This window comes from Micropterus salmoides, unplaced genomic scaffold (genome assembly GCF_014851395.1).
Source record: "Micropterus salmoides isolate LMB-PRFRI ecotype aquatic unplaced genomic scaffold, ASM1485139v1 Ms_hic_scaffold_758, whole genome shotgun sequence".
NCBI lineage: Eukaryota > Metazoa > Chordata > Actinopteri > Centrarchiformes > Centrarchidae > Micropterus > Micropterus salmoides.
Window position 1 is genome coordinate 1 of NW_024044524.1, and position 15,243 is coordinate 15,243.

At 41.5% G+C, this 15,243-nt stretch overlaps 1 long non-coding RNA gene and 4 other non-coding genes across 5 annotated transcripts; 4 read left to right on the forward strand and 1 right to left on the reverse strand.

Moving 5' to 3' along the window:
* The first annotated feature begins 2,012 nt into the window (after positions 1 to 2,012).
* Positions 2,013 to 2,084, forward strand: trnah-gug. The gene has a single exon. It is a non-coding gene; the product is annotated as a tRNA-His (tRNA).
* Positions 2,085 to 2,315: 231 nt separating this feature from the next.
* Positions 2,316 to 2,388, forward strand: trnar-acg. The gene has a single exon. It is a non-coding gene; the product is annotated as a tRNA-Arg (tRNA).
* A 2,004-nt stretch (positions 2,389 to 4,392) lies between these two features.
* Positions 4,393 to 4,464, forward strand: trnah-gug. Its single transcript has one exon. It is a non-coding gene; the product is annotated as a tRNA-His (tRNA).
* Positions 4,465 to 4,697: 233 nt separating this feature from the next.
* On the forward strand, positions 4,698 to 4,770 carry trnar-acg. The gene has a single exon. It is a non-coding gene; the product is annotated as a tRNA-Arg (tRNA).
* Positions 4,771 to 14,023: 9,253 nt separating this feature from the next.
* Positions 14,024 to 15,179, reverse strand: LOC119892969. The gene is made up of 3 exons (XR_005442732.1): positions 15,111 to 15,179; positions 14,774 to 14,939; positions 14,024 to 14,093 (listed from the first exon to the last, which is right to left on the reverse strand). It is a non-coding gene; the product is annotated as an uncharacterized LOC119892969 (long non-coding RNA).
* Positions 15,180 to 15,243: the final 64 nt, after the last annotated feature.

The window sequence follows — 15,243 nt, forward strand, 5'->3', positions numbered from 1 at the left end:
ATTCTAGGTTCGACTCCTGGCTAGCTCGTTGTGACCTTTCGCTTGTAAATCACTCAAGCTTCAACTGCAACATCTGTCTCTATATACTGTGAATCAAAGAACATTTACATGTGAATGGAGCCAAATCAAAGAACAGGCCTCCAGCGGCAATGATCGGATCCAAGCGAATCGCGAAAAGGCAACGTTTGACATTTTCAGAGGTGACGAACAGATGCAGATCACTTAAGAGATTAAAGTGATGACAGAATTTGGACTTTGAGATAATTGCGGAAACGCAAACTTGATTTTTACAGCATCACTTTGAGATCAAGAGTGTCATTTCATGTACCTGACTACTGGGTGAATGTTCAACCCAGCTGCGACATTTTGTCTTTCCAAGATTAAAGTTTAAGCTGCACAAACACCTGATTTGCGGGTATTAGGGACGTCACGTGTGCCAGACCCGGATAGTTTTGTCAGTTAAAACGTAAAACGCTTACAACAGTCAAGATGTTGGTGAGAAAATTCTAAAATAAATCATGCATCTTTCTGCCGGTTTTTGGGTGTGTTGTGAAATATTTGGTGGCATTTGATCCAAAGCTGAGTTAAAAGAAAATGTTGTTTATACTGTACAAGCTACAGCAAGATACCGAGTATCACTGCATACTCACCGTTTGACCAATCTGAAACCCTTTGAAACACTTGATATCAGCCATCTGGAGAACGACTGTCGTGTTTGGTAGCTTTTGAAGAAAGACTTGTGGAGATTAGATGTTAATTGAATTAGCATATTCTGAAAAATATAGAGTGACTGACTTCTGAATTGACCATAGGTTGCAGCGAAGCAAACGTAAGTCGCAAATCAGTTGAACGTGCTGAAAAGGTTTTAGCTCTCTAGGACGTACGGATGGTTTTCTAGATTTTTTGAAGTTAGGAATGAGAAATGTCTAGAAATACATTTCTTGTAGTAAGCAACGGCCACTTTGCGCAATCATTACCAAATTTTACATCAACTGAGTAGTGACCCAGATCGTACAAACCGAATTTCGCTCGAATCCATCCATTACGAGGTATCAACCTTTTGCAAGTGTAGCGCCCCCTAGTGGAAGAATATCCCAAGACTGCTCTGCAAAGCTCTGGCCGAGCATCTGAGCAGACGCATCAAGTTTGGCAACAATAGCTTAAGCCAATTTTGATCTACGGGTATTTATGTAAAATTGTATGTAAATGCACAAAGTAAAAATTTATGAGAAAACACAGATTGACGTATCAAAATTCTTTTGATAACTTTTGATCGGCGACGTCCACAGATGATCCTGCCAAAGTTTCAGGTCGATTGGCGAAACCGCCTGGGACGAGTTTGCAACAATAGGTTTTAGAGCAAATAGATAAAAAGTCGTATAATTTGATATTTTTACAGCAGAAGACCATCGGAGCAAAGATGCACATGAATCCAGAGAGTACAATACTGAAAGAAGGTCCACTCTAAACGAAGCCGTTTTCGAGATAATTGCAAAAACACAAAGCTGATTGTTATAGCGCCACCATGAGGTCTATGAGGAACTTTTTTTTTTGCCTGAGCAGTGGGTGGAATTTGCAACCTACTAGCCAATTTTGGTGAGTTTTCGTCCAGCAGTTTTTGCTGCCCAAACACTTTTAGCGGAGAGAGAAGAAAGAATGAAGAAGAAGAAGAAAAGAAGAAAAACCAATAGGGCCCCAGAAGCTTCGCTGCTTGGATCCCTAAAAACTGGACCATCAACATGTGGTAAAAGGTGTCTGAGCCCTTCACATCGGTCCCTCACAGAAACAACAGCCTAATCTTGTGTTTAGTGTTACTTGCTCATCATACTTCTTTGAATGACAAAATTTGTCCATTAGGACATAAAAAACAGTGTTACGTAAACAATCCATGGAAATTGACTGTCTGTTGTCACACATCATTCAGGAAACCCATACAAATAAAAGAGAAGAATAGTTGCTTTTCAGAGCTGAAACTATCCTCTCCCAACACACAGCGCCCGGCCGTTCAAGTGGCCGTGATCGTATAGTGGTTAGTACTCTGCGTTGTGGCCGCAGCAACCCCGGTTCGAATCCGGGTCACGGCATCAGCTGTGGGCTGGCTTTTTTTTTTTTTTTTTTACTGGACTCCAAAACCTAGCTCATTTTACGTAGTTTTAAACTGGATAGCTCAAGTACATTTTCCTGCGTCAGGCCCCATACTTTCCGACTAACCTATCATTTGACCGGCGCCCCCCACATGTCTATGACAAACAAGACCACTGCCGTTTGTAATCACTGCGGTGAGAACCAAGCTGGTCTCAATGCTCCAGTGCGCAGGGCTAGTGGCGCAATGGATAACGCGTCTGACTACGGATCAGAAGATTCTAGGTTCGACTCCTGGCTAGCTCGTTGTGACCTTTAGCTTGTAAATCACTCAAGCTTCAACTGCAACATTCTGTCTCTATATACTGTGAATCAAAGAACATTTACATGTGAATGGAGCCAAATCAAAGAACAGGCCTCCCAGCGGCAATGATCGGGATCCAAGCGAATCGCGAAAAGGCAACGTTTGACATTTTCAGAGGTGACGAACAGATGCAGATCACTTAAGAGATTAAAGTGATGACAGAATTTGGACTTTGAGATAATTGCGGAAACGCAAACTTGATTTTTACAGCATCACTTTGAGATCAGAGAGTGTCATTTCATGTACCTGACTACTGGGTGAAATGTTCAACCCAGCTGCGACATTTTGTCTTTCCAAGATTAAAAGTTTAAGCTGCACAAACACCTGATTTGCGGGTATTAGGGACGTCACGTGTGCCAGACCCGGATAGTTTTGTCAGTTAAAACGTAAAACGCTTACAACAGTCAAGATGTTGGTGAGAAAATTCTAAAATAAATCATGCATCTTTCTGCCGGTTTTGGGTGTGTTGTGAAATATTTTGGTGGCATTTGATCCAAAGCTGAGTTAAAAAGAAAATGTTGTTTATACTGTACAAGCTACAGCAAGATACCGAATATCACTGCAGACTCACCGTTTGACCAATCTGAAAACCCTTTGAAACACTTGATATCAGCCATCTGGAGAACGACTGTCGTGTTTGGTAGCTTTTGAAGAAAGACTTGTGGAGATGTAGATGTTAATTGAATTAGCATATTCTGAAAAATATAGAGTGACTGACTTCTGAATTGACCATAGGTTGCAGCGAAGCAAACGTAAGTCGCAAATCAGTTGAACGTGCTGAAAAGGTTTTAGCTCTCTAGGACGTACGGATGGTTTTCTTAGATTTTTTGAAGTTAGGAATGAGAAATGTCTAGAAATATACATTTCTTGTAGTAAGCAACGGCCACTTTGCGCAATCATTACCAAATTTTATACATCAACTGAGTAGTGACCCGAGATCGTACAAACCGAATTTCGCTCGAATCCATCCATTACGAGGTATCAACCTTTTGCAAGTGTAGCGCCCCCTAGTGGAAGAATATCCCAAGACTGCTCTGCAAAGCTCTGGCCGAGCATCTGAGCAGACGCATCAAGTTTGGCAACAATAGCTTAAGCCAATTTTGATCTACGGGTATTTATGTAAAATTGTATGTAAATGCACAAAAGTAAAAATTTATGAGAAAACACAGATTGACGTATCAAAATTCTTTTGATAACTTTTGATCGGCGACGTCCACAGATGATCCTGCCAAAGTTTCAGGTCGATTGGCGAAACCGCCTGGGACGAGTTTGCAACAATAGGTTTTAGAGCAAATAGATAAAAGTCGTATAATTTGATATTTTTACAGCAGAAGACCATCGGAGCAAAGATGCACATGAATCCAGAGAGTACAATACTGAAAGAAGGTCCACTCTAAACGAAGCCGTTTTCGAGATAATTGCAAAAACACAAAGCTGATTGTTATAGCGCCACCATGAGGTCTATGAGGAACTTTTTTTTTTTGCCTGAGCAGTGGGTGGAATTTGCAACCTACTAGCCAATTTTGGTGAGTTTTCGTCCAGCAGTTTTTGCTGCCCAAACACTTTTAGCGGAGAGAAAGAAGAAGAATGAAGAAGAAGAAGAAAGAAGAAGAAAACCAATAGGGCCCCAGAAGCTTCGCTGCTTGGATCCCTAAAAACTGGACCATCAACATGTGGTAAAAGGTGTCTGAGCCCTTCACATCGGTCCCTCACAGAAACAAACAGCCTAATCTTGTGTTTAGTGTTACTTGCTCATCATACTTCTTTGAATGACAAAATTTGTCCATTAGGACATAAAAAACAGTGTTACGTAAACAATCCATGGAAATTGACTGTCTGTTGTCACACATCATTCAGGAAACCCATACAAATAAAAGAGAAGAATAGTTGCTTTTCAGAGCTGAAACTATCCTCTCCCAACACACAGGCGCCCGGCCGTTCAAGTGGCCGTGATCGTATAGTGGTTAGTACTCTGCGTTGTGGCCGCAGCAACCCCGGTTCGAATCCGGGTCACGGCATCAGCTGTGGGCTGGCTTTTTTTTTTTTTTTTTACTGGACTCCAAAATCTAGCTCATTTTACGTAGTTTTAAACTGGATAGCTCAAGTACATTTTCCTGCGTCAGGCCCCATACTTTCCGACTAACCTATCATTTGACCGGCGCCCCCCACACATGTCTATGACAAACAAGACCACTGCCGTTTGTAATCACTGCGGTGAGAACCAAGCTGGTCTCACGTGCTCCAGTGCGCAGGGCTAGTGGCGCAATGGATAACGCGTCTGACTACGGATCAGAAGATTCTAGGTTCGACTCCTGGCTAGCTCGTTGTGACCTTTAGCTTGTAAATCACTCAAGCTTCAACTGCAACATTCTGTCTCTATATACTGTCAATCAAAATCCATAGGCGAAACTGCTTGGGACGAGTTCGCAAAAATAGGTCACATAATTTAACATTTTTAGAGCAGAAGAAAGAAAGAAGTTGAATAATCAGAACAAAAACAATAGTGTCCCAGTTGCTTTGCTGCTTGGATCACTATTTAGGTGTAGCTGAAGAGAGTGAAATCTGTATTCATAACCACCCTTAGATATGTCGCAATCGAGACAGTCACCTTAAATCAAAATAGATTGCAACAATACTGGTCAGTGGTGCTCTTGTTGTATGGTAGAGCTTCTTCTGAATCAAGAAAGCACAGCTTTTCGCGATGTCTATTTCTTTCCCACTGTTGCGGAAATGTCTTCATGGAACAGTGTAGTTTTAATTTAGTTTATTATTCTCCGAGAAGACTCATGTTCTGTGTACAGTACATACAATTTCATTAGTTTTGTGCCCTTTTGTGTACAGCCTGTTTCTTTCTAGTCTGAGTTTCTTTGACTCTGTTTTGTCTTTTCTGCTGCCATGAATTACCACAACCTGTATAGTTGCTGAATAACATTTCCTCCTTGCATCAAAATTTAACTGTCGAACTGTAGAGCTTGTGAGATAGTCAACATCCTGTTGCATTTTACTCCATTATTGTCATGTGTTATGTCCTGCATTTGGGCCCAGAACGACAGGTTCTGGGCCCAAATGCAAGATTCAGGACTCTGGCTGATATAGTTTGATAGATTTAATGGATGAAAATTGTACACACAAGCAACACAAGCAGTGGCAGAGTCCAAGTATATCTTAAAAGGAACAGAAAATCCAAACAGAGAAAGATTCAAAAACTCAAACACAAAATCAGATAAACAGGGCCCCGGCAACTGATGCTGTAAACCTAACCTCCTCGGGAGGATTTCTCCTCAGCACAGAGTGAAATCAATAGGCTACACTGTCCTTCTTTATTACACCGTGACTCTGTGGACACAAGACAACTGTCAGGTTGGCAACAGTTTCACTAAAACACTTACCATGGGCTACATTACTGCAGTAATCACTGTTTAAACTAATCTATAGGCTATAAAAACTTATCATTTAACTGTGGTGCAGCTGAAACAAATTTTTGTTTAAGCGTTTTTCATTATTAGTTGCATAGTCTGAATGTGTGTTGACAGCATTTCATTAAATACGAAAAGATTTTATTAATGTAAAATAGATGTCTAAAACTTTACAGTCAGTTAAAACCTAGACACATTTTTCATTGCAAAAAAATTTATAGGCTCAACTACTGAGTCAGACTGTGACTTTACAGTCACAGGTCCACGAGTAAACCGTTTCTTATTTGATACATATCTTCATCTTCAGGTAGCCGATTGCCACCGGCATTTTGTGCCTTCAGGTCACAGCTGAATAAATTTAGCCTATTTAAAAATCTAATGTAGCCTAATAGGAATAAAGGAGAATTCCAGCACTTTATTCCAGGTTGGTAAATGATGAATGAGCAACGCTGTATTAAATGTAGTATTGTTAACGCATTGATCCTTCCTCTACTCCTGCCTTTTAACATAAATAACTTATCATGGTCTGCGTTGGCACGCATTCGTATTTCTAGCTCTACCCGATTAAAACGCAGGCTCTGCTCTTTATTTACCCGTTGCCATGGTGAATCGTAGAGCTCCATTAATGATGGATTTTTTTTCATTGCATGCGCTTCCATCAGGTTCAATATACTCAGATTTGATTGAACTAATTCTGATCAGCTGTTCGCCTCTGGGCGTGGCAGGGCTGAAATCATGAATGAAACTACTCCAATCCTATTGGCGTTGCTAGAACGGTAGCGTGTGACGGCGTAACTGGAGGCGTATATAAGCACGCCAGCACACCTGACACATTAGCTCTTTGCTATGAAGCAAGGCACTCCAGGCAGGGCGAGGTGTGGCCGACCGACGCAGTGTCTCGTTCCCCTTCTCGGGGAACAAGGGTTACATACGTAAACCGAGACGTTCCCCTTCGAGGGAACTCGAACTGCGTCGGTGACGACACTATGGGAACGCAGAATACCCACTATTCCACGCCGAAGCCCCCGCCTGCCCCCCAGTGTGCAAAAAACCTGTAGGCATGACTAGGAGGAGAGTGCATGGGTGCCGGGTGCAGAAGGAAGGTCCAGACTGTAAAACCGGATGAAAGTGTGAGGAGTGGCCCAGCCAGCTGCCTCACACAAATCCTGGAGCGAAGCCCCTGCGAGGAGGGCCCTAGAGGCCGCCATGCCTCTCGTAGAGTGCGCCCTCATGGCCATAGGTGAAGGCAAACCGCGCACCTGATAGGCCAGGGAAATAGTCTGAATGATCCAGTAAATACTGACCAGGCAGAGCAGATGAAGTCTCCCATCCTCCGCCGTCACATGAGGTGGGGGATGATGGCGGAGTGCGGCACCTGATTGGGAATGAAGCCCAGTGAGCAGACAATGAAACCTCACTCAGCAGCCTCCCAGTGAACACAGCACGAACATAGCCTCAAAGACCAACAGGGAATCCAGTACTGAGATGACTCACACAGAGCTTTATTATGGACAACATTACTTTTGCTAACCCGCTAACTGTAGCCTATCTGTCTGTATCTGTAGCTTATTAGCTCGGCCGGTTAGCCGTGCTGCTAGCGGTTCTATTAGCTTACTCAGCCCCAGGGTGCCAAGAACCAAATCCGGCAAGAAAACCACCTCTGTACTGTATTCCAGGCGGGCAAACTGGCCTCTGTCGGTCTCAGAGGCTGTGCTCGGCCCTGGTCCAGTGTTCACTCACTGAGAGCTGGAACTAGTCAACACTGAGTCTGTGTTCTGACTCCTTTCAGTGTCTGTGCTGGTAGTAATACTTATGTTGATGTTGCACATATTTGACTGTAACATGTTGTTTATTTTATATTGTATTGCAGTTTTACAACCAGGATTTCAGTAAAGAAAACACTCAACCTGGAGTCAAGACTAGACTGGAGTCTTATTGTTGATGTTTGCTATCTGTCTAACAATACTGGGACGTATCTGCCATGACAGAATAGTCTGCAATATTGCATGGGGGCGTAAAAACCACGCCAATGCTCGTCTGAGGACCATAGACTGTAGCCTGTCTAAAAAAATAGAGGAAAATTTCTGCTTAAAGTAATCCCTATGAGTAATTAGTAGATGCCCCTACTCGACTTCCACAAACTTCTACAGAAAATTGCAGCACTGAAAACCAAAATCCACCAGAAGTGAACGTAGTTACAACTGTTATCTATGGAAATTACACTACTTTACCATGGACTCAGTGGACAAGAGCATGCTAACACATGGCTAATTAGCACCAACAGAAACAGGAGAGCTATGTACCGGCTAATAAATCTAAAAGTGGTAGTCCTCCCAGGAACTCTCTAGCTGCAAAGCCTAAGAGTAAATAATTTCCCTGGGAAATTGGAGGATGATTAACAGGCAGAGCCCAGCGCCCTGAGATTTGTACACAAATCGTGGTCAGCTGCGAATGGGAGTGGGAGCAACAAACCTCCCCAAAAGTGTGCACCTGGAGAACATACTTTCACTTTGAAAGTATTTTGACTTTGCCTCAACAAGTCATGAGTAAAATTGTATTGCATCTGTAACCTATTTTACTTCCTAAATCACTCGTCTGTTCCCTTCGCCAAGGACACGAGACAAGGGGAATCAAAACAAGATCAAGACATAACACAGTAGAAACCTTGAGGGAGAGCCACCTCAGCCCCCTTCCTGAGCTTTGATCATGGGAGATGTCAGAGCTAAAAGGAAGAGTTTCCAGCCCCCTCACCAACAACCACCAGTGAGGATTCACTTTCTTCACCACCCCAAACCCCATCCAGGTTACTCCGCTCCTTCCTCGCCCTAGTCCAGTCCCCTAAACCCCACATTTGTCACAGTTACGCCCCACCCCCACCATCACAATTTTTAACTTAGAATTGAGAAATATAAGTCCTTATCTCCAATAACAATAATAATGCATGTTCCATGTTTGCTACTGTCAGCAGGCTAACAAACTGTCCTGTCAGTATACGCTGAACTTGTATCTGCCAGGGCCTGCAGTGAGTTTGCCTTCTACTTCACTGACAATTTTTTTTAAAAAGGCAGTCATTGTCTCCATTCCAGGTACAGATTATGTGCTGTGCTTGTGTCCACTTAAAAGGCAGGGCAGGCAAGTTGTTTCTAAAACACTTTGTCATATTTGTTGAAACTGTCTTTATACACCAATACATATTAAAACGTTAGCTGCTCTGAAAAAGAGAGTATAAAATCAGCTATGAACTGAACAGGACAGCCCTTTTCCACTTTATCACCTTGACCATGCTGAAACAGGTTGCAAACTTTTTATTTTATGTTTTTACCTGATTTTAAGTCCTGCAGGCTCTTGCCCACAGAGTGGAAGAGAGGTAAATGTCAATATATATTTTTCAATAATCAATACACTATTGTTGGTCAAACAGCATCATTAAGCAAAAACTAAAGAAAACTTTCAACAATGTTAACATCAGCGTCGGTGTCGATAGTTTGTTTACTGTTTTCTTCTTATCTTATAACGCAGATTTGCCGTGATATTTCTCTCGCTTCCGGGCTTCCCCAGGTAACCCCCGTGTTTCATATCATACCGCTATGAACTGTGGGCAATTCCCTCAGCCAAGGTCTGCAGAAATGGGTCTAAAAAGAGCTCAAAATGTCCACGAGAGAGCCCTCGTGCACTTGACGGTTTGACAGTGGGACAGCCCTAAGCCCTCATGGACTCCCGGGAACGCGCCTCAAAGTCTGCGAGTCTGTGAGGGTGGACATTGGGATTGGGCCTGGAGCCACCCACATGCGCGCACCTGGTCAGCTCTCTCCTGAGGAGTAGTGATGTGCAATACCACTTAATTCCTATATGATCCAATACCAAGTAATACCCAGGCCGATACCAATACTTTTTACATATTTTATTTCTAGTTTAATGTGACCTCCCCCCTCCCATTTCTGTATTTATGAGAGAAATAAAGAGTAGGCTGTAGCCTTACCAATTCAAATAATAGCTGCATAATGACAAGACATCAAAATACTGTCATATTCTTAAATTATAATGAAAATATCCTGTTCAGAACTGCCGCTTCATAACATCATCCTATTATTGACAGACTTAATCTCAGATGGTTAGCGAAGTTTGCGGTGTTGCCAAAGTATTTCACTGTCTTTGCACACACATCACACACACACACACACACAGCCTCATTATTACCTTCACAGATAAAATACAGCCAGACGTGACTGTTTTTACAGTCAGCCAGTGTCAGTATTCAATCGCGGGAAATGTGAAGGTCTGCAGCGACTCACTTCAAAGAAGTTCCGTCACAGAGCCGTAGCGCAAGCATGACTTTGACAGGCGGAAGGAAAAGTAGTTCCTATCAACCGAGTATAATTAGACTTGGTGACAGTAAGATACTTATGATAAAACACACACTCACTCCAAATGACTGAGTTTAGATATCGATCCTTTTATATGAGTATCAATCCTAGAGCAGGAAACGTTGGTATCACAAATCCGCACATCACTACTGACGTGTATTTTACTTAGAATACCCTGGACTCCACTATGTTTGTAAGTGTGCTCGCATTGTCTTTAATTAAATCTTTGAACTGAATCTGAATCAGCCTTGTGTCCTGCATTTGGGTCCTCTAACCTGCTCACCCAACCATGCATCCTGACACAATGATGGTGACAACTGAGGTATCCCAAGGGGCTGAAAAGTTACACCGTGGTCGCTTTATTTCTGCTGGACAGGTAATCTGGCTTTTATCATTTTGATTGTAATTTGTTACTTTCATCGCTAGCCAACGTAGCTACCTACTTAGCATACAGCTAACGGCAACTAGGAGTGCAGGCTGGTGGAGCGAGCCACAGTAGAGATGATGAATTATATGTAACTGCAGCTGAGTTGGCTGAGAGCTGTGTTTGCCGATGCTGACATTAGGTAAGACAATATAGGTTTAGTCGGCGCCAGTTTAGTTATTCACCACCTAAATTTATTTTTATGCTATGTTTACACCTAACGTTTTCTTTACCTTGTATTTAATCTATTTGTGTGATTATTTTGTGTCTGCAAGTGTTGTTTGACTGTATGTTACTCTACAAATGTGGTGATGAAGCTGTGTGTTCTTTCAGTTATGAGAAAGACATGTCAACGTAAGTGTACATAAACAACACTGGCTAAAGGTCCCCAAGTATTTGCGTTTCTGGTCTATAAGCTACTGATAATATAGTTTGAAATTGTTCACTGCAAAATTTTTCGTTGTGAATTTACAATAAATAATTGGATAAATTTTGCATGATTTTCACAGTAAGGATTACAGCAATATACTGTGAAATATACTCACAGCAATTTACTGTAATTTTATATCTGTGATATTACAATGCATTGTTGTAAAAGCACAACTGTATACTAACTAACTTCACAGCTTCAATGACAAAGGAATTACTGTGATATTACAGTACATTACTAGGGAATTATAATCTTTTGCTGTACATCATTACAACAAGGCCCTGTACTTTTACAGTGTGTACTGTGAAAGTAATGTACAAGTTGACAATAATTTACTGTGAATTTACAATGTGTACTGTGGAAGTCATGCTAAAATTTTCCAGTAACTTACTGTAAAAGTAATGCAGATGAAGCTTCCATTTACTGTGAATTTACAATCATTGTACAATTAACTCCCTCCCCCCAACAAACAACTCTGAGGTAAATTCAATGTTAGCCCAATGGCATAGTTATTAACAAATAAATATTGTAGTGAACAACGATGTGGATTTGTGCATTTTACATTGAATAAATGTGGAGCTACCCTAAATTCCTTTCTCCTCCCCAGAGAAGATGGGGAGGGGTCAAAGTTGCTTTCTCTAAGTGCTAGCCCGACCATAAAACTGGCACCCTTTTGATTCCGAAGCTGATAACGCGGGGCCTGACTGTTAAACTGACAAAGGGACACGAGCCAGCCATTGGCATCTCCCTGAACAGCCTATCAAAACTGGCCCCCCACACACGTTTCCGTGGCAACTGACCTTATTCTTTGTTTTATTACCACATCAAGAGGATACTCCTTGTCTCACCTAAGTGTGACATGTTCCAGACACTGAACTTTGGATGACAAAGGACTGCAGTCTCCAAAAGACTCAAAGCATCTAATTAAATTTAATTAAATCTTTAGTTACCTGAATATGTTTGCCTCTATTTGAGTAGTTATGTTAACTGTTGTTGCTATCTGTTGTTGATATTAGTGCTGAAAAGAAGTTACTTGTGCAATGTTTTTATTTTCAGCAAGACACTCCTTCATCTAATGTAATCAATGCTTGTTCATAATACTTTCTTACAAAATTTACCCTTTAGAAATGATGACAAAGAAATGTTTTACTATACTCTTAATCGCCAGCTTGAATTTAAGGATGAATCAACAATATTCCCCGGTTCCTAAGGAGAGACGATCTTTGATTTAATCCAAGCTTTCCTCATGTAACCTGAGCTCCCCCAAGTGGGCGAAATAAGTATTACATGCCCTCGTCGGAAATGCGGTTAAATGTCTAAAAATCCTGACCAATAATGTGACAATTGTTTCCTGTTACCAAATGCCTAGAACAGTACAACCGTTCAACCATTGAGGTTCGATTGTGGAAAATATTTGATTATAATACGTGCAAATAGATTTCTTTTCTTTAGACATTAAGTTTAGAGAGGCAGTCCCTGGGGAAACCTGAGACGCCCCCTGGGGAACCACGCCCCAGGCAACAAAAGAGCGACACGCGACCTGCTCTTCGCTCTTCCCGCTTGCCTCTTCCCGCTTCCCCCTTCTCGCTCTTCCACTCGGCCCTCTGGATGCTTCGGCACGCGCGTAGCGTGCCTCGCCAGGCAACACGCCCAGACTCGGCCAGCGAAACAAACAGGCCTTTGTTCGCCTGAAGCTACACACCTGAAGTGCCGAGACATCGATCTGCCTTCAGTTTGTTTTATTTTCTTTATTTCTTTTGTTTGTTAAAGTTATGAGTCCGTTAAGTTACACTGGACTAATTCAGGAACGACCAAGTTCCATTTTAAGCCTTTTTCGTCAAGCCAACTTCACCGAGGTCAGACCAAGCCACGTGGTCTCGCCAACTGCAACAAAGGAAACCTGCAAACCGCCGAATTGCCAGACGGAGGAGGCGTTTTCAATCAGACACGGAGAACCCCGGAGAATCCCTATCAAAAAGCCAGGATCGGGCAGCTAGCGTGGGACCCGTGCAACAGGCCAAAAGCAGGCTGTCGACAAGCAGTAAGACTTAACACACGTCCTGTGATCAGATGTCCATTTTAACTCCTAAACTATAGCATTAGTTTACTCTCATTAGTTCTTCTATGCCGTATGAGTCAAATGCTTCCCACAATCGAACCTCCAGGCTCATTATTCAGCAAATGTTTATGTTCCCTGTATCCAACCGTCTTTTTATCACCTTAGTTAGAGAATAAATTCACTGTAATATAATCAAGAGCTGTGTGTGTTGCCTATTTATAGTTCCTGCCAAGAGAATTGACCCTTTAGATATGAGACTGACTGACTGATTTAAGATAATTGAGCGATTATTAACTAACTGATCACTAGTAATAATTGTATAATTATTCAAAACTACCTAGAGGTCCGGAGACTCTAGGATTATAACAACTCCGGTGGTGCCCTTTACGAGGAAATTCTGATTTTATGAATAATAATTCATAATTGGGTATCAATTCTCATACATTTATTAAAATGCATAACTAATAAATTTAGGTCCACTACAATATTTATCAATGTACAGCAGATGCCAAGAACTTCAAGAGTTCAAGAAATTCAACTTTCTAGTCATAAAAGCCATCTTAAAATGCAGAAAATGCAGAGAAATTGTGCAAACTTGCAATTCAACTACCTGTTTCACAATTCAACTATTCATCTAGCTGTGTCACAATAACAGTAATGGACAGGATGGGAATGAGGCCTTCATGGCAAGATAAGAGAGCAAGGGAGAGAGCGATGAAGGAATGTCTTAAAGGGGTCAGGTCTCAAACATTATAATGAGTCCACACGCAACAGCATTGTGTAAAAATCTTGTAGTGCAAAGTTGTCTTGAAAATTACAAAAAGAACAAGGCTACTCAAAACTGAGCCTGACAACTACCGCTGCAAAAAAAAAAAAGGGTGCTCACATGAGGTGTTCATTGTTGTCCGCTTCTTGGTCTTTGAGCCTCTTTCAGGAGTGATGCCCAGGAAGCACCTGTTAATAAGCAAAGATAGTTTCAGGTTTAAATAGACTTACAGTATGTATTGCAGACAGCATTTATCAAGGTGTGCTTTTTGCTGTGCTTTTTCCCCACATCAAACCCTAATAGATTTATAATCCAAACTTGTTAGATCTACTCTCACCATAATTTTTTTTAGCTATTTTTAGCCAAGGTGCCTCAGGTTAGGTTTGCCTGAGGCAAAGTGGTTGATTTTCTACTATGAGAAGCCATATCAATGTGCGCCGCCACTGAAATGCATCTTCACGCAATTGGCCAGTTGGTAAATTAAAACCAAAACCTGTTGAAAGTATGACAAACACATCCTTTTCAATTAAGGGCCTGAGAGCATTTTATTCTGCTTTTAAAGAAAATTTCATCTACTTCATTCAATACATTTGCATTTCGCAATAGACGTTTCGAAATCATCATTACATAGCCTGCCCCAAACAAAATAAATAGCTGTGATTGGACCGGCAGGTATTTGTCAGCATAACGTGTAGAAAACCAGACTGATCTGCAGAGCGAAATTGAATGAGTTCGCGAGTTCAGGATGGTCTTACCAGGCTAGCCTCAGGTACCTTGTTTGTCAGCATTTTAGACCTCAAGACAATCATTGAGTTGGAAGCCTGTACTATAATGTGAATTAAGATTAAATGTGATCTTTATAAAATACCTTTGAATGAACTCCAGCGTCGACGATCCAGCGGCAGGATACTCAAGGTTGAAGACGTAAGACGTGCTGAAGAAAGCAGCTACTCCGTGTAAAAAGAAAGGGTGTGGGCCCATCACGACATGTCCCTCGATGGATATAAGCCATCCAGAGGGCTTCATCATGTCACCTGAAATGAACAGATACAACATTTTGTGTTCTGCTTAAGATACAAAGGGCTATACAAATGTAATTCTTATTATAATTATAATTATTATTATTTATTGTGGTCATGTAGATTTCTAGAATGAAAAGAAAATAATGAGTTAGAAATGTCGATACTAGATCAAAGTAACATTACCTTGAATGACAGGGACGTGCACAGGAATTTTGAAGGGCAGTTGCTCTGACCTGAAAAAAGGCACTAAACACAGTATCCAAAATGTATTAACAATATAAATGTCACCAAAATACATATGAGAAAAAGAGTTCCT